Here is a 15,101-nt window from a genome sequence, read left to right as displayed (position 1 = left end):
GTGCATGTGTGTATGTTTATGTGTTCTGGTTCTTTGGCAGAAAGAAACCCAGGAGCTGTAGTCACCTACAACAGATGTGGGGAGGGGCCTGGGGTAGAGGAGATGGGAATACAAGGGAGACATCTCTGAGAAAGCCCTTTTATATGGATTTGATCTTGAACCATGCAAATGTGTTACACAGTGAAAAGCAAAATGAAGCAAAAAAGAAAACAAATGACCATGTCAACTAGGCTATTTAAACAATCATCAGAACCAGAGAGATTCTTTTTTGTGTTCTTGGGTTGTTGTTGTTTTTTTTTTAAATCTTCTTAGAACAGAGAGATTCTTGGGTTGAAATTGGCTCCATAAAATGATAAGTACCAGATAATACCTCTGGTGCTCACCGACCTCTGGAAATGTCAGTAAATACAGAGAACGAGAGCTCAGTTCAGGTGCCCAATGACGGGCATTCGGCCAGCTCTGGAATTGTCTGGAAGGATGGAGGATAAAGACTGCTGACTCTGGAGACGGGATAGACTTGGGTTGAATCTGCCGTTTCCCACTTCCCAGGAGAGCAGTGGGGTCTCTCTGAGCCTGTTTCCTCATCTGTAAAGGAACTGTAGTAACACCTTTCCCACAGGTACTGTAAGGCTTACGTGAAATAGTGCACAGTGAGCTCCCTGGTCCACACAGATTAGCTCCTCCCTCCTCTTTGAGGAAGGACAGACAGAGCACAGAAAGAAGAGATGACCATGAGGTCCGGTGACCTCTAGCCTAGGAAGGAGAGGGTCTGAAGAAGAAAGTGCACTTTTTTTTTACGGTATATCTATAAAATTTAGGTTCCCTTGTCCCAGACTCTGTGAACACGGCAGACAGAAGGTTCTTGTAGGGGGCAGGCAGAGGCATTTCTAGAGCAATACACCGTGTAGAGAGAGGAGCCTGAGAACACCTGCTCAGGGACCCAGAGTTAAACTCAGTCCCTTCTGGCCTCCGCTGTCTGCTTCCTTCTTCCTCTACAGTAGGGTTTCCCTTCTTCTCTGGAATTCTCCAGAAACGGCTGGAAAGGAATTTAGATCCCTTTGTTTTCTTTTGACCTCCGACTCATACAAGTGACTCAGTGTCTGCGACCGGGGAAGGAATGAGCTTTGAAAAGTGCCCGCAGAAGATTTTTAAATCTTTGAGTTCAGTCTGGATGCTACCGGGGACTAGACCTGGGGTTATTTTTTCACTGATATAATTTTGTCTCAGGAAGAGGCCAAGACACAGAAGTCCCAATTCCTGGGGCTGTCAAAGGTGTCTGCAGCCTAGGGACAAAGTACGGCTGGGGATGCCAACCAGAAGCAAAGGTAGCTCCTGGTTTTGGTTGCAAAGTTGCTGCCCGTAGAAGCTGATGGCAGGTGGACAATTACTTTTTGAGTTCGACCGATTAAGGAAAAATTTTAAAAAATCTCTAGAACATTTAGGTAAATTAACCTTAAAGTCAGATTCATTCATTCACTCATTCATTCATTCATTCATTCATCAAATAAACCTGTATTGTGTATCTATTCTATCAACTTGCATTCGGGTTGGGAAGATAGAAACTAAGGAACCTACATGATTAAGGTATTTGTCCCAGTCGAGAGGAGAGTTCACTTCAAGGGGGATGTCAGATTCTTAGGTTTGGAAGGAATCTTAGATATCATCCCACCTCACCCCTTGTGCTACCGACCGAGATGCTGAAACCCAGAGCAATTCTACCCAAGCAATACAGCTAAGTAAGGGCAGAGCCTAGGATAAGCTCGGGGCCCTCGGCCCTGTTTCCATCACGATCTTTTCAACAAGTGCGTGAGAAGGAGTAAAAAAAAGGCTGGGAAGTACATATGTATTTGGTATGGTGGAGAAGGTACGTCGATGACTTCGTGTTTTCTTCCTTAAGATTCTGGAAGAAGAGCATTCTTTGAGGCAGGTGCCGGGTGGGTAGGGAAAACGCATTGAATTAATCATTTCATGATTCACTCACAAGTATGGGCTTCTTGGGAGAACATCCACTAAGATCGTGAAGGAAGGCTTCAATGTGCTCTGCCACGCTAAGGAAAAATGAGTCACCTTACTCTCTCACACACTGGTTTCCTTTTCAAAATATGTCTCTCTGAATAAAAAGGCCCAGCTCTCATGGTTGAACTTGGATTCACTTGGTCTCTATGGCAACCACAGCGAATCCCCACAAGTCACAGGAAAAGGGCACTTGACATCCTGAAGCATAATAGACAGACCCTTTCTATCGTAGCCACCCCTCTCCCCGCTAGAAGGGAAGGCGACACTATCAGATACACATTCCAGTGTGGCCGAATCAAAACCCTCCTGCCCCCAGCCTGATCCTTGAATCTGTTGCCGAGTCATCACTCATGAAAACCACCACTTGTGACGGCTTCCGATGGCCCTCTGACGCTCTCCCTACCACCCTCACCCCCAGCCCAAACAGAATCGGATGTAGTTACAGTGTAGATGTATCAGAAATTGGTTTGACCGGATCAGACAGACAGTGCAAATGAGCAGTGGCTGTAACGCACGCGTGAGGTTTGATTCTTTCACATGATGAGTCTGGAGGAAGGCAGCCTAGCACATCCACAGCTGCTCAACAAAGCCGTTAGGGAAACGAGGCTCCTTCCGGTACACTGAGCCACTGCCCGTCCCTAGGGATGACTCCTCATAGTGCACAAGCTATCACGGCCTCAACCCAGGTGGATGGCGTGAAGGGTGGGTGCCTCCTGTCTCTTAGGGAGGTTTTTACTCCAATCGCCACACGACGTTTGCACCGACATCTCATGAACCGGCACTTAACTACTTGGTTACACCTGGCTGCAGGGGAGGAAGGGCCATACGTCTCGATTTCTGAGAGCCTCGCGCCCATTTCCAAAGCAGGAGTTGTATTATGAGGACAGAGGGGAGCCAGCGTGAGCTGCGGTCCCTGGCATCAGGTGTGATCTGCGTTCTTGAAGAGCTGCGTGAACACTTCCTTGCATCTCAGTCCAAACCGAGGCTCACTTTTAGCTCCTGGCTCTGGTTCACAAGCCCGCTGCTTAAGATCGTCTTCGCAGAGGGGCACGTGGGTGGCTCGGTTGAGCGTCCGACTTCGGCTCAGGTCACGATCTCACGGTCTGTGAGTTCGAGCCCTGCATCGGGCTCTGTGCTGATGGCTCAGAGCCTGGAGCCTGCTTCCGATTCTGTGTCTCCCTCTCTCTCTGCCCCTTCCCTGCTCATGCTCTGTCTCTCTTTGTCTGAAAAATAAATAAAAACTTTAAGAAAAAAAAAATTAGAAAAAAAAAGATCGTCTTCGTATAATGACAGGCTAGTGACCTCGGGTCACAGTACTGGTGGGGAGATTAGCTCTCAGTGTAGAAGCAGCGGTGTGATGAAGCGGAGGGAAGCTCCCCCTGCCCCCGTGGACCACTGACGGACGGCACCAGAGTTGGAGCTTGGGTGCCAGCCACTGATGGGGAGGTGGGGAAAACCGAGACTTCAGGACCTGGTGGCCCAGATACCAGGGGCCTCAGGGACAGGGAGACAGCATTTTCTACTGGGTTATTTATGGGCTAATCCCGTTTATCTCTCCCCCGGGTGAGAGAGGGTCATATTTTCGGGCACTCTGGGATTTACAGCTTCCAGGAAGGAAGGCCCTAGCAAACAACTTAGAATATCACTTTTCAGCTTTGAAGTTTCAAAAGGGAGTTTCGAACTTTTAGTAGAAATGATAGGTGGTCACGGGGCCCTTGGGGACCCAGTCGCTGAAGCATCTTTCGGCCCAGGGTGTGAACTCATGGTACCTGAGACGGAGCCCCACATCGGGCTCTGTGCTGACAGCGTGGAGCCTACTTGAAATTCTCTCTTCCTCTCTCTCTGCCTCTCCCCTGTTTGTACTCTCCCTCTCCCAAAATAAATAAATAAGCTTAAAAAAAAAAAAAAGAAATAATAGGTTGCCAGAGAGAGTTTTTGTGTCTCTATGTCTGCCTCCCGGGTGCTGAAAGAAAATGTTTCTGTCTTAGCAACAGCTTTGGGGAAAATGTTTGATCCTGAAGACACAAAAGCCAGCGGGCTCAGCTCTTAGCTGTCGAGTCCGTCCGGGGACAGGAAGGAGTGCCAGGGAGGAGGATAGCAGAGGAGCAGGGACAGAGGGCTGCACCCTGCTGCCCTTGGCCCAGTCTGCAAGGCAGGGGGCTGCGGAGCCCCCACATCAGTGTGGGAATTGTGTCCTGAGTTTCCCCTGGGGCTCTGAGGGGCGGTAGGTACCTGTGATGTCTCCTGATGTAGGAGAGGAGATGTGACAGCATGTAACAGCTGGGAGGTGGGCCAGAGGAGGTCTCATAGATGTCCCTGCAGACTGATGGGGCACAGGGACGGCAGGGTTTTCTCAAGGGGCTGAATGACAGGGGACTTGAGGTCAGTGCCCTAAGGACAAGGCGATCCATGCAGCACAAACCCAGTCCAACGGACCCCCCCCCACCCCGACCCCCATGCCTCTCCCCTTCGTGATCTTCCCTGGATTTAGATGCAATCTCCACCCCGACCCCAAGGGGAGTTGGGGCAAGTTCCGAACTGATTCAGTTTAAAGCTACAATGACTCAAAACTCTGAATCGCCAAGTCACTTCTACCACCAGGAAGTATCAAGCTCAATCCAAAAACCAAGGACACTGATGATAAAACAAAGAATGGCCCATATTTGGCACTCCTGAGTTTATGGCTGGAGAAATTTGAACCGGCTACCAAACTGTATATCAACCAGCTTATTAAAAAAAAAAAAATTGGACTTTCCTTCATAAATCTTTATGAATAATTGGGGTTTTTTGCTAATGGATAAATTTTAGCAAATACTGTTTAGTCAGGCGTTGTTCACATTTGTGGATAAACAACTGGAAAGAAAGAAACCTAACCAGGCGAGGATCTTCCAAGGGGGGGAAAACAATCAGCTCATCAAGGATCCCCGGAGGAGATCCTGCCCCGGGCCTCCACGGGGTCCCAGTTATCCCTAAACCGTTGCTGGTTGAGCCCCAGGATGGGCCCCGCTGCTCACTGCATTTCATTTTCTTGTCATGAAGAAACCTCAGACTCTGTGTAACTGGAGGGAAAGGGGGGATCTTCCCCAGGCCTGGGGGCTCCTGCTTCTGTCACTTAATTGGGGTGACTCCCTCCATCCGCTGGCCGCGACACTCAGACTCTTGCATCACCTCTCTTTTTTTGTATTTTTAAAAATTTTTTTAAATGTCTTATTTATTTTCGAGAGAGCACAAGTGGGAGAGGGGCAGCAAGAGAGGGACAGAGGATCTGAAGTGGGCTCCGTGCTGACAGGAGAAAGCCCGACTCGGGGCTCGAACTCACGAACCGTGAGATCATGACCTGAGCTGAAGTCGGACACTCAAGTGACTGAGCCACCCAGGCGCCCCTCATGGGTCACCAATCTTAACCTCTGTTCTCTTGGGCTATGTGTCCTTTCTGCATGGACATGTTGTAGGAATTAACATCATTCTCAGCACCTGGCACATAGCGGGTGCCCGTTAGTGTCTCCTTCCTTTCTCTGCGTCTCTTCTGGAGTGGAGAGGGCTGAGAGTTTCCTCCACCCCCGATTCCTACTGGAATCTGTGAATAGAATCTGCTAAAGATCTGACACACTTTGGGGCATCCACAAAACGGTGTATTCACACATCACTTTCGGTTTTTAAAAGATTTGAATGTTAGGCTTCTCTTTAGGGGGAATCCTGGGGACCCTTGATTTTTCTCAAAGGGAACAATGATATGTCAGTCAGATTAGTGTGTCCAAGCTAATTGACATTCAAGAGCCCATTGTTTCTACGGTAAGTATCGAATTATGTGAGACAAAGATCAGAACACGGCTTCTAACTTCCCAATGGATGCTAAAATTAGCTGGGATACTATGGTTTCATTATCTGGAGAAGGGGTGAGGAGACTTAAAAAAATCTAGCTGGGGGCTACTCAAAGTCAAGCAAGGTCTGTTTAAATAAATAGCAACTAAATGTAGTGGGTCTCTACAAAGAAAGAAAAAAACCCCCATAGAAATCATTACTATACTGGCTATTAAAATAAAGGACACAGAACATAAAGCCCTATTCAACAAATCCGGCAAAATGTAAAACCATATACCGTAAGATTTTGATTATCCGGAGTCCTTGAGAAAGAAGCTGATAGCAGACTTTTCTATATAGCTCAGGATTTATATCTTCAAGTAATGATTTTTTTTTTAAGATTTTAAATGGAAAGCCTTGAAAATAGATCACACTCTTGCACACATTATTTTATTTACGTATTTATGTATGTATTTATTTATTCTTCTATTTTTATTCTTTTGTTTATTTAAAAAAATTTTTTTTAACGTTTATTTATTTTTGAGACAGAGAGACAGAGCATGAACAGGGGAGGGGCAGAGAGAGAGGGAGACACAGAATCTGAAACAGGCTCCAGGCTCTGAGCTGTCAGCACAGAGCCCGATGCGGGGCTCGAACTCACGGACCGCGAGATCGTGACCTGAGCCGAAGTCGGCCGCTTAACCGACTGAGCCACCCAGGCGCCCCTTATTTATTTATTTTTATTTTGAGAGACAGCACGTGTTGCGGGGATGGGAGGGGCAGAGGGAGAGAGAGAGAATCCCAAGCAGGTTCCACGCTGGCAGTGCAGAGCCTGACTCGGGGCTCGACCTTACGAGTCATGAGATCGTGACCTGAGCCAAAATCAAGAGACGGAGGTGTACCAGAGTGAGCCACCCAGGCAGCCTTCTTGCCCACATTATTAAACAGAGTATGAATAGCATAACCTCTTCCTGACTTGAGTTGTCAGTTTTTATTAGTATCAACTATTGTGCGGTCCTGTGTTAATACCACGACGCCCTCGACATCAGTTTGCGTACATGGGACCGTTTGGCTCCTTATTAGTCGCAGATTTCCGTGTGTTTGTTTGTATCTTCTCTCGCTAGCCGCTGTCACTTCTCACTGCTGTCCTATGTCATCTCGAATACCCTCTTCTCCCTCCTTATCCCTTTCAGTGATTGGTGAGTCAGATTCCAGTTCGTTGAAGCTATTTGTAAACTGGGAGTAAGTTGATTCCGAACGATGGCACAGGTAGTGTAGGAAAAGATTATACCTGGGTCACGGATTTTAAATTTAGGAGTCACGGTTGGCTGAAGGCTACTTTTTGCAATAAGCATGGCAGGGCGTGCTGGTGTCCAGGTTGTCCCAGGCCCGGGCTTGCCAGATGGTTGCAAATGTGCTTCCTGGCCGAGCTCTGCAGTCATCCGGAGGTGCCTGGAGCTCTCCGGCCAGCCTCTCTGCCGTGAGCAGCCTTAGCGGTTTGCTCCAGTGCGCTGTACAAATATTACCATTTTTCTGTGTACCTCCTGGTGTGAAAAAAGAAAAATACTGACAAGCGCTGGTGTTCGGTGGCAATTCTGGACCACAAAGGGGCCGTGTTCAGGGATACGGATGGTTTACGCTTCTCCCGATCTGGGATCTCCCAGCATGCTTTGCCGAGAACACACTCTATGTTCTTGTGGCAGTAAACGGGCACATCTATGTGACTGGGTGGTCAGAGAGTTCACTCTCGCCAAGCTACTCACCTAGTCCTCTGTGAGACAACCCAGCTGGTCCTGATATATGGGAATTGAAAAAAAACTACATTCATGCATTCAACCTGTAATTATTGAGCACCCTGTACTACACTCCAGAGATACCAAAGTGGATCATAGGATACCTCCCCTGGTGAACTTGACAGAGAGATGAATGGGTACAGAAATAATCACAATAGGACGTGCCGAAGGAAAGCCCCGCACAATTCTGGCCTGCGTAAGGGGACACCTGTCCAGCCCTTGATCTGCCCCCAAAAATGGGAGATGAACACAGTGTGGCAACAAGACCTTCAATCTTCTTTGAGCTCCTGAGCTCAAAGCTCAGCGGTACAACCACTTCTTATGGAATCATAGGTTCATTAAATAGCTAATCCTGACATCCTACCTGCAGGCCTCCAGTCCAAGTCTCCGGAGGCCCCCACAGGGTCTGACACATTTTGCCACAGCAGGAGAGCAAGTTTAATGCTGGTTCCTATCACACCACAGTTGCAGGCATGAAATCAGAGAGAAAACAGGGCACCGCAGAGCAGTTTTCCCCTGAGCCAGGCACCGATCTCCGTTCTTCCTTTCCCTGAAACAGCTCCTTAAGCCTGAAAATTTTCCGCTCTGACTTAGGTTGAGATTTTTGTTGAGAAAGGTCTAGGATGGGACAGATGGACCCAATCAGGTTAAAAAAAAAAAAAATCTTAGGCAACCACTGGAATAATAACTCTTGATCTACAAGAATGGGAAGAAATCAAATGGGGGGGAAGAAGCCAAAGCCAGCGGTGGTGACATCCTCAGTGCCTTGTTTGTGAAAATTCAGAGACATTTTGGGCTTCGAAAGGAAATGTGTTTATGCACAATCTGAAGGTTGTGGTTTCCTTCTTAAAATGATTGGAGATTTCGTTTGGATAAAACTGAAGAGGGCTTTGGCCTCTGAATACCTAAACTCTTTAGGTTTAAGCTGGGGGGTTTATCCTTTCTGTCCTATACTAATAACAACTGACATTAGTCGAGCACTTGCCAGGAAGTGTGCTGTTTATGTGAATGATCTCTTATTAATCTGAAATACAGGGCGTTATGGATGAGCCACCCTTTATATCGCCTTAGTGTTTCTCGCACTTTGTTGCAGGAGGAAAGATTCGAGAGATACGAAATAAAGAAAAACAGGCTCTTAATGCAGTATGTGGCATCACTGTTGTCCTGGTGGCGATCTGAAGTCCCAGGTCACTTGCCAGCATGAGCGCTACTCCTTGAAGTGTGTTTCTCATCCATTCGGATTCTACTTTGTCCTTTATGGAACCCAATAATGTACAAGTGATGAACTCTGGTCTCTCATGTTTAGAAAAATTTACTTTGGCTGTAAGGAAGTTTCATGAGGCAAAGATTTTCCAACACTGTGAGCATAATTTTGTGGGTTTTTTCCAGGAAAGGTTGATATTGGAGTCCGGAACATCTGAAGTGCAGGCACTCTTGGGTTAATAAATATTCCACCCATTCAAGCAACTCAAGGGAATTGTGTTGAAAATAGAAGGCTCCTCAGAGGCCTGGAGACCAGAAAGAAATTGCAGAGCTCAGCCTTTCCTTTTCCCGGGGCAACCAGCTAACCTGGAGTGCTCTCTGTCCTCCAAATCACACACCAGCCTTCTCTTGCCTCAGGGCCTTTGCACCTGCTTGACCCTCTGCCTGGAAGACTTTGCCACTTCAGCTCTTTTTAAGCCTAGTTATCCTCATTCTCCATGCCTGGCTCAAAAATCTAGATGCCTCTCCTGACTGCCTGATCTAAAGTAGACCTCCCCTTTAAGTTATCACATTTATTCCAATCTGTAATTACCTGTATAACTCATTTGTTATCTGATCCCCTTGACCCCCGTGCAAGACCCATGACAGCAGGGCCTGGGTCCCTCTTGCTCACCGTGTACCCCAACTTCCCAGCACTGTGTTCATCGCTCGATGCTTGTTTACCGAGGGAGTGAATGGATTAGTAAATTCATTAGGTTATAAATGGATAATGTTGAATTTAGCTATACTAGCAAAATGGGGTATTAACAGATAGCCCATAAGCCTTACCACATTTATATTATTTATCTGAAAAATGTGCCCCCTATGAATGCAACGTGTGAGTGAGTGGGAGACTACATATAAGAGCAAAGACGGGCTTGCCATAAAGAGAGGGAGAAGCGATGTGGAGATATTGAATTTGTCTCTGAAGAAATATAGGGAAAGTCTGTTTGCCTCGAATAATCTTTAAGCCTGAAAGTATTTCTTCTATCAAAACATTGTCACTCATCCTTGTTTCCCACTCTCAGTATGACTTCTCTGGAGAAAATAGAAATGTCCACCCACATTCCGATTGCCTCATGCATCCCGTAGAAATTGGCGTTGGGCAAGCAGGTGAATTGCACTGCAGGAGGTGTTTAAAAACCTCCCTTTGGAGACCCCTGATTCCGTGGCCTGTTTTAAGGGGGGCTACTCCTGGCATTAAGTCTTAGGCTTTTGAGTCCACACCAATCTGCGGCTCACGCTATAAGCTGTTGGCTACCAGGAAACAAAGCAAACAAATGTAATGTTAATTTGAAAAGCAGGGGTAGGAGGATACTTGTTATGAGTGGTCCAGAATTGTCTGCAGGCTGTGAGAGATTGCCAGAATATGGGCAGATGAGGAAGAGAAGATTGGAGACGTCTGAAAGAAAAAAACAAATAATGTCCTTGGTTCGGAGACCCAGGAGGCTGAGGTCAAGGCCAGGGGGTGGAGAGAAGGGACAAGAGCTACAGTTTTGGGGGTCCTGGAATCTGTGCTTGAAATCCCACTTATAGCAATCACTGGAATTCTCCACAATTTAGGGGCAGGAGATGTGCTATGGCTCAGAGTTGAAAGTGGCCTCAGCTGTGTAGGGAGAAAGATGTCCATGATGCTTAAAGTTCCTTTTTTTAATTTTTAATGTTCGTTTATTTTTGAGAGACAGAGCACGAGCAGGAGAGGGGCAGAGAGAGAGGGAGACACAGAATTGAAGCAGGCTCCAGGCTCCGAGCTATCAGCACAGAGCCCAACACGGGGCTCAAACCCACAAACCATGAGATCATGACCTGAGCCCAAGTTGGACATTTAACTGACTGAGCCACCCAGATGCTCCGCGATGCTTAAAGTTTCTTGTGTCAACCTAAGAGTGAGCTGGCAACTAACTCCTTGCCACTGAGCACCCTCTCGGCTCTCAGGGAGCACATTCTTGGGTTACATTCTTACCAACAAAGAGTCAGCCGTCTCTTCTAATGCGTCCTAAGTACCATTAAAGGGGTACCAGGTGCAGCAGAGATTCAGAGGGCAAATGCACTTCCAGCTATGGGTCAAAAAGGCTTCAGGAAAGAGCTGGTTCTGAGGGATATGTGGGCCTTTGGTGGAAAGGGAAAGGAAGGCATTGGGATTGAGGTGGGGAGCAAAAGGGCAAGAGCAGAGATGCAACATATGGGCAATTGTTAGAGGCTGATGTGAAAACCTGCTCTGTTTGGTTGGGAAGAGAAGACACCAATGGGCCATTAGGGACCATGGGGGGAGGCAGCAATCTCTCCAAGGAGAGGAAAGTGAAAACGCAGAGGCTGATGACAAAGGAGACACACTTGAAAAACACCACATTCACCAACGAGTGATTGGCCTTACCTTCTTTTGAGTGAGGGATTCATTAATTTCCCAACAGATACTTATTGAATTCCCACAACGTTGCTAGGTACTGTCCTTGCTTTGGGGGAGAAGGCCGGGGTTACTGTGGACAAAAAAAGTCCCTTCCTTCATGGAGTGGGGAAGATAGGAAGCAAACAAATAGCAAAGTAAGTCAGAAGGTTGTGAACATTAGAGGGGAGAACAGAGCCCGGCCAGGGAATGAGGTATTGGGTAGAGTCCCTGGCATGGGAGCCATTTTGTCTTGCAAAAGCAGACAGGTTCCACTCACTCACTCATTCATTTATTTATTCCTTCACTTTGCTCTTATTTCTTTTTGGCAGACACTGTTCTGGGCACTGGAGCAGAGCTAGAAACAAGACAAGCAAACTCCAGTCCTCAGGGAACTCATGGACTAGTGAACAAGCAACAGATACATAAATAATATAAGTTTAAGTAGAAGTGATCATTGTGTGGGGCACCTGGGTGGCTCAGTCGGTTAAGCGTCAGACATCAGCTCAGGTCATAATCTCGTGGTTCGTGAGTTCAAGCCCCGCGTCGGGCTCTGTGCTGACAGCTCAGAGCCTGTAGCCTGCTTCGGATTCTGTGTCTCCCTCTCTCTCTGCCCCTCCCCTGCTCACACTCTGTCTCTCTCTCAAAAACAAACAAACATTAAAAAAAAAAACTTAAAAAAAAAAGTGATCATTGTGATGGACGAGCAAGTAAGGAGTGAGGGAGGTAGTGAGGCGGTGCCTGAACAGAGAAGGAATGAGCCATATGCTCATGGGTGGAGAGTATTCTAGAGAAGATAGAAGAAGGGCAAATGCCCTGAGAGGGACTGAGCTTCAAGTGTCACAGCACAGCAGATTCATGGCTTATAATGTTTTTCCTCTCCTCTCTTTTCTCTCCCTTCTCTTCTTTCAAATACACTCTGCTTCTCAGTAAAGGACCTGAGTAAACCAAGGCACCATCTTGCTTCAGGTAGAGAGGCAGCGTGACATCAGGGAAGGTGTGACATCCCATAACTCGACTGGCTCACCACGGCAGGACACGTAGCCTGTACTGATGGAGTACCTGACGCTCAGGTGGACGGAAGGACTGGCCCAGGGTTGGAAAGTGATGGGGCAAGGACTTGAGCCCAGCTTTTCTGACTTATGATGGAATCTTACAGGGAGACGGTTATGCTGAGAGAGGATACGGACAGATTCTAGACTCCCGAAGATGGCCTTGCTACCCAGTGTTGCCCATGGTGGTGACTTGTCCTCCCTGACTGTACATAAAAATCACCTGGCGAGCTTTCAAAACTCCCGATGCCAAGTCTCCCCCCGGGACCAATGAGAGGTCAACCCGGGCATCAGAACCCCAGATGGTGCCACTGTGCAACCAAGTTTGAGAACCACTCTTTAATGGCAAGGTCAGTTCCAATTGTTAAAAAAGAAAAATCTAATAATTAAGGAACGCTCTCTTCCAAAAACTACTGGTAATCGGCTACTTTCTCTCTCTCTGGTCACTCTACAGCACTCATTTTTCAAGATAAGGACCTGGGTTAAGTGGGTGCAAACGCATGAATAAAATGTAAAATAAATTACTGAGTGAGAAATAAAAGTCATGAATAATGTAAAAGGGGGAAGAGCTGAAAGAACTAGGGCAGAAAGCAAAGCCAAGAAAATATAAGAAGAGGGTCGCTTGGGGAAGGCTCTGTGGACCTGAATACAAATGGAGAAAGAAAGCTAGTGTGGAACTCTGTCTTGTTGAGACTTCGGAGAAAAAAGGGACTCGGATACCTGAAGGCTATCAGCTCTTAGGAGTGATTGACACGCTCCAGCCATAGGCTATCAGCGCCTCCCAGGAAAGGAGGTCACGGCCTGGGTCTGCGCAGCGGATCTAGGACTGAGCAGGGACGCTCCAATCTGAGGTGGGGGATGGGGAGAAGGGTTGGGTGTGAGAATCAGAATCTAGGGTGGATGGAGAGGAGAGGGGCCTTGGTCAGTTTCAAGTTCTCTGGTGGCTGGACACACTCCCCCTCGCTTCCTTCTCTTGCTCCCGTCCACCCCTCCACCGAGAATTACTGTCCTGACAAGGGCTCACCCATGGGACCAGCTCCCCTCCAAGCCCCAGCCATCAGACACTTCGCGACTAACACGTGGCTTGTGCCGTCCAGGCAGCTACCTGCATGAGGAAACTGGAAGGGCGGCCGGTACTGACCCCACATCGTCGTCACTCAGTGACGGATTCATTCTCATAGTTGCTACTGAAACCTCCCAGAGGGAGGGACATCCGTCCGTGTCCTTTGAGCGACAAACCATAAATTCTCTGAGAAATTTGCTTCTGACAGTTTCCCAGCAAGCTCAGGGGTGAGCGAAGAAGTTTTGTAAACCTGAGACATTTTATCAGATGGTAGCCAGTTATTTGCGTCGTGGTTTCAGGATAATACATTCTCTGCTGAGGAGAGGACTTCACTCTGAAAGATGCGTGCGTTTGAACTGGCAATTCTTTATCATCAAATTATGGTTGAAAGTTGCAAAGGTACATGCAACTGCCGGGTGTTTGGGGAGGTAATTGGAAGGCATTGAGTTTCATAAATGTCCTCTATAAGGTTGTAGTTGAGCTGGGGGAAGACAGCCAGGTGCATATTTGGATGCATTTTATTCTCAGGTATCGAAAGAGTGATGTGTGTGCGGTTTCCTACTTCAACCTATTTGACCCACAAAAGCCTCCTGAAAAAGAGTTTAGATTAAGAATTTCTCATTATACTGTCTGAAAACCCTGTCTGCAAGTCTAGAATATCTATCTATCTATCTATCTATCTAGTTACTACATAAACCTAGCTGAAAAGGAAGAGTTGGCATAAAAGATCCTTTGGCCTTCTTGGTGTACATTTGTTCATTCTCCGGCAGCGTCCTTCCTTGCTTTATAAAGTGATATTGTTATGGAATGAAAGTTAATGCCCCCACAAGCTCATCTGTGGAAACACGACTACCAAATGGGATGGTATTAGGAGATGGGTCCTTTGGGAGGTAATTAGGGCAAGATGAGGCGTGGAGCCTTCAGGGATGGGATCAGCACCTTTATACGAGTCATGAGACAGCTTGCTTCCTGCCTCTGCTCCCTACCGTGTGAGGACACAATGAGAAGTCAGCAGTCTACACCCCAGCAAAGGGCCCTTACCAGAACCTGACCACGCTGGTACCCCAATCTCAGGCTTCCAGGCTCCAGAACTTTGAGAAACAAGCTTCCATTGTTTATAAGCCACCCAGTCTATGTCGTTTTGTTATAACATCCTGAACTAGAACAGGTATATTTCAGGATGTTCTCAAAGCATTGACTGGAAAGGCAGACATTATTATCAGAGTGTGGCTAAACAGATACCAACACCCTCAATGATTTACAGTGTTACTATGGTTTCCTGAAAGAAGAAAAAAAAAGTTCCAAATTGGCAGATTGGCATAAATGGTGCATAATGAGAGATCCTTTTGATTGCCTAGGATAGCAAATGGGTGCCTTTGATGTGAATGTCTGTAAATGTGCTTTCGACACCTGTGTCTAAATGCGTAAGGCAAATATTGTGGTGCCAGGCCCAGCAGAAATTGCCATAGACACAGAAATTCCCAAACAAACACTTAGCATAACAACTCAACCAAACTAATCATAATGTTCCCATTGAATCATCTAAAATAAGATGAGCTCTCTCTTGCCTGCGCAGAATTAGCCAAGCTCCTTTTCTGCATGATTACATCTCTGGCAGAGATGGGCTTATAACCCGCTTAGTTAAGCATGGCCAATGCCGTGTACTCCTAAATGGGAAAGGAATACCTTGTATCTCTTAAAAACATGACAAGATTGGGAAAAGGGAAAAGGGAGAAGTCACAAGCCACTCG

Source organism: Panthera pardus, unplaced genomic scaffold, assembly GCF_024362965.1.
Source record: "Panthera pardus isolate Hobbes unplaced genomic scaffold, ASM2436296v1 HiC_scaffold_17, whole genome shotgun sequence".
NCBI classification, from domain to species: domain Eukaryota; kingdom Metazoa; phylum Chordata; class Mammalia; order Carnivora; family Felidae; genus Panthera; species Panthera pardus.
Note: the sequence above shows the minus strand (reverse complement) of the source record.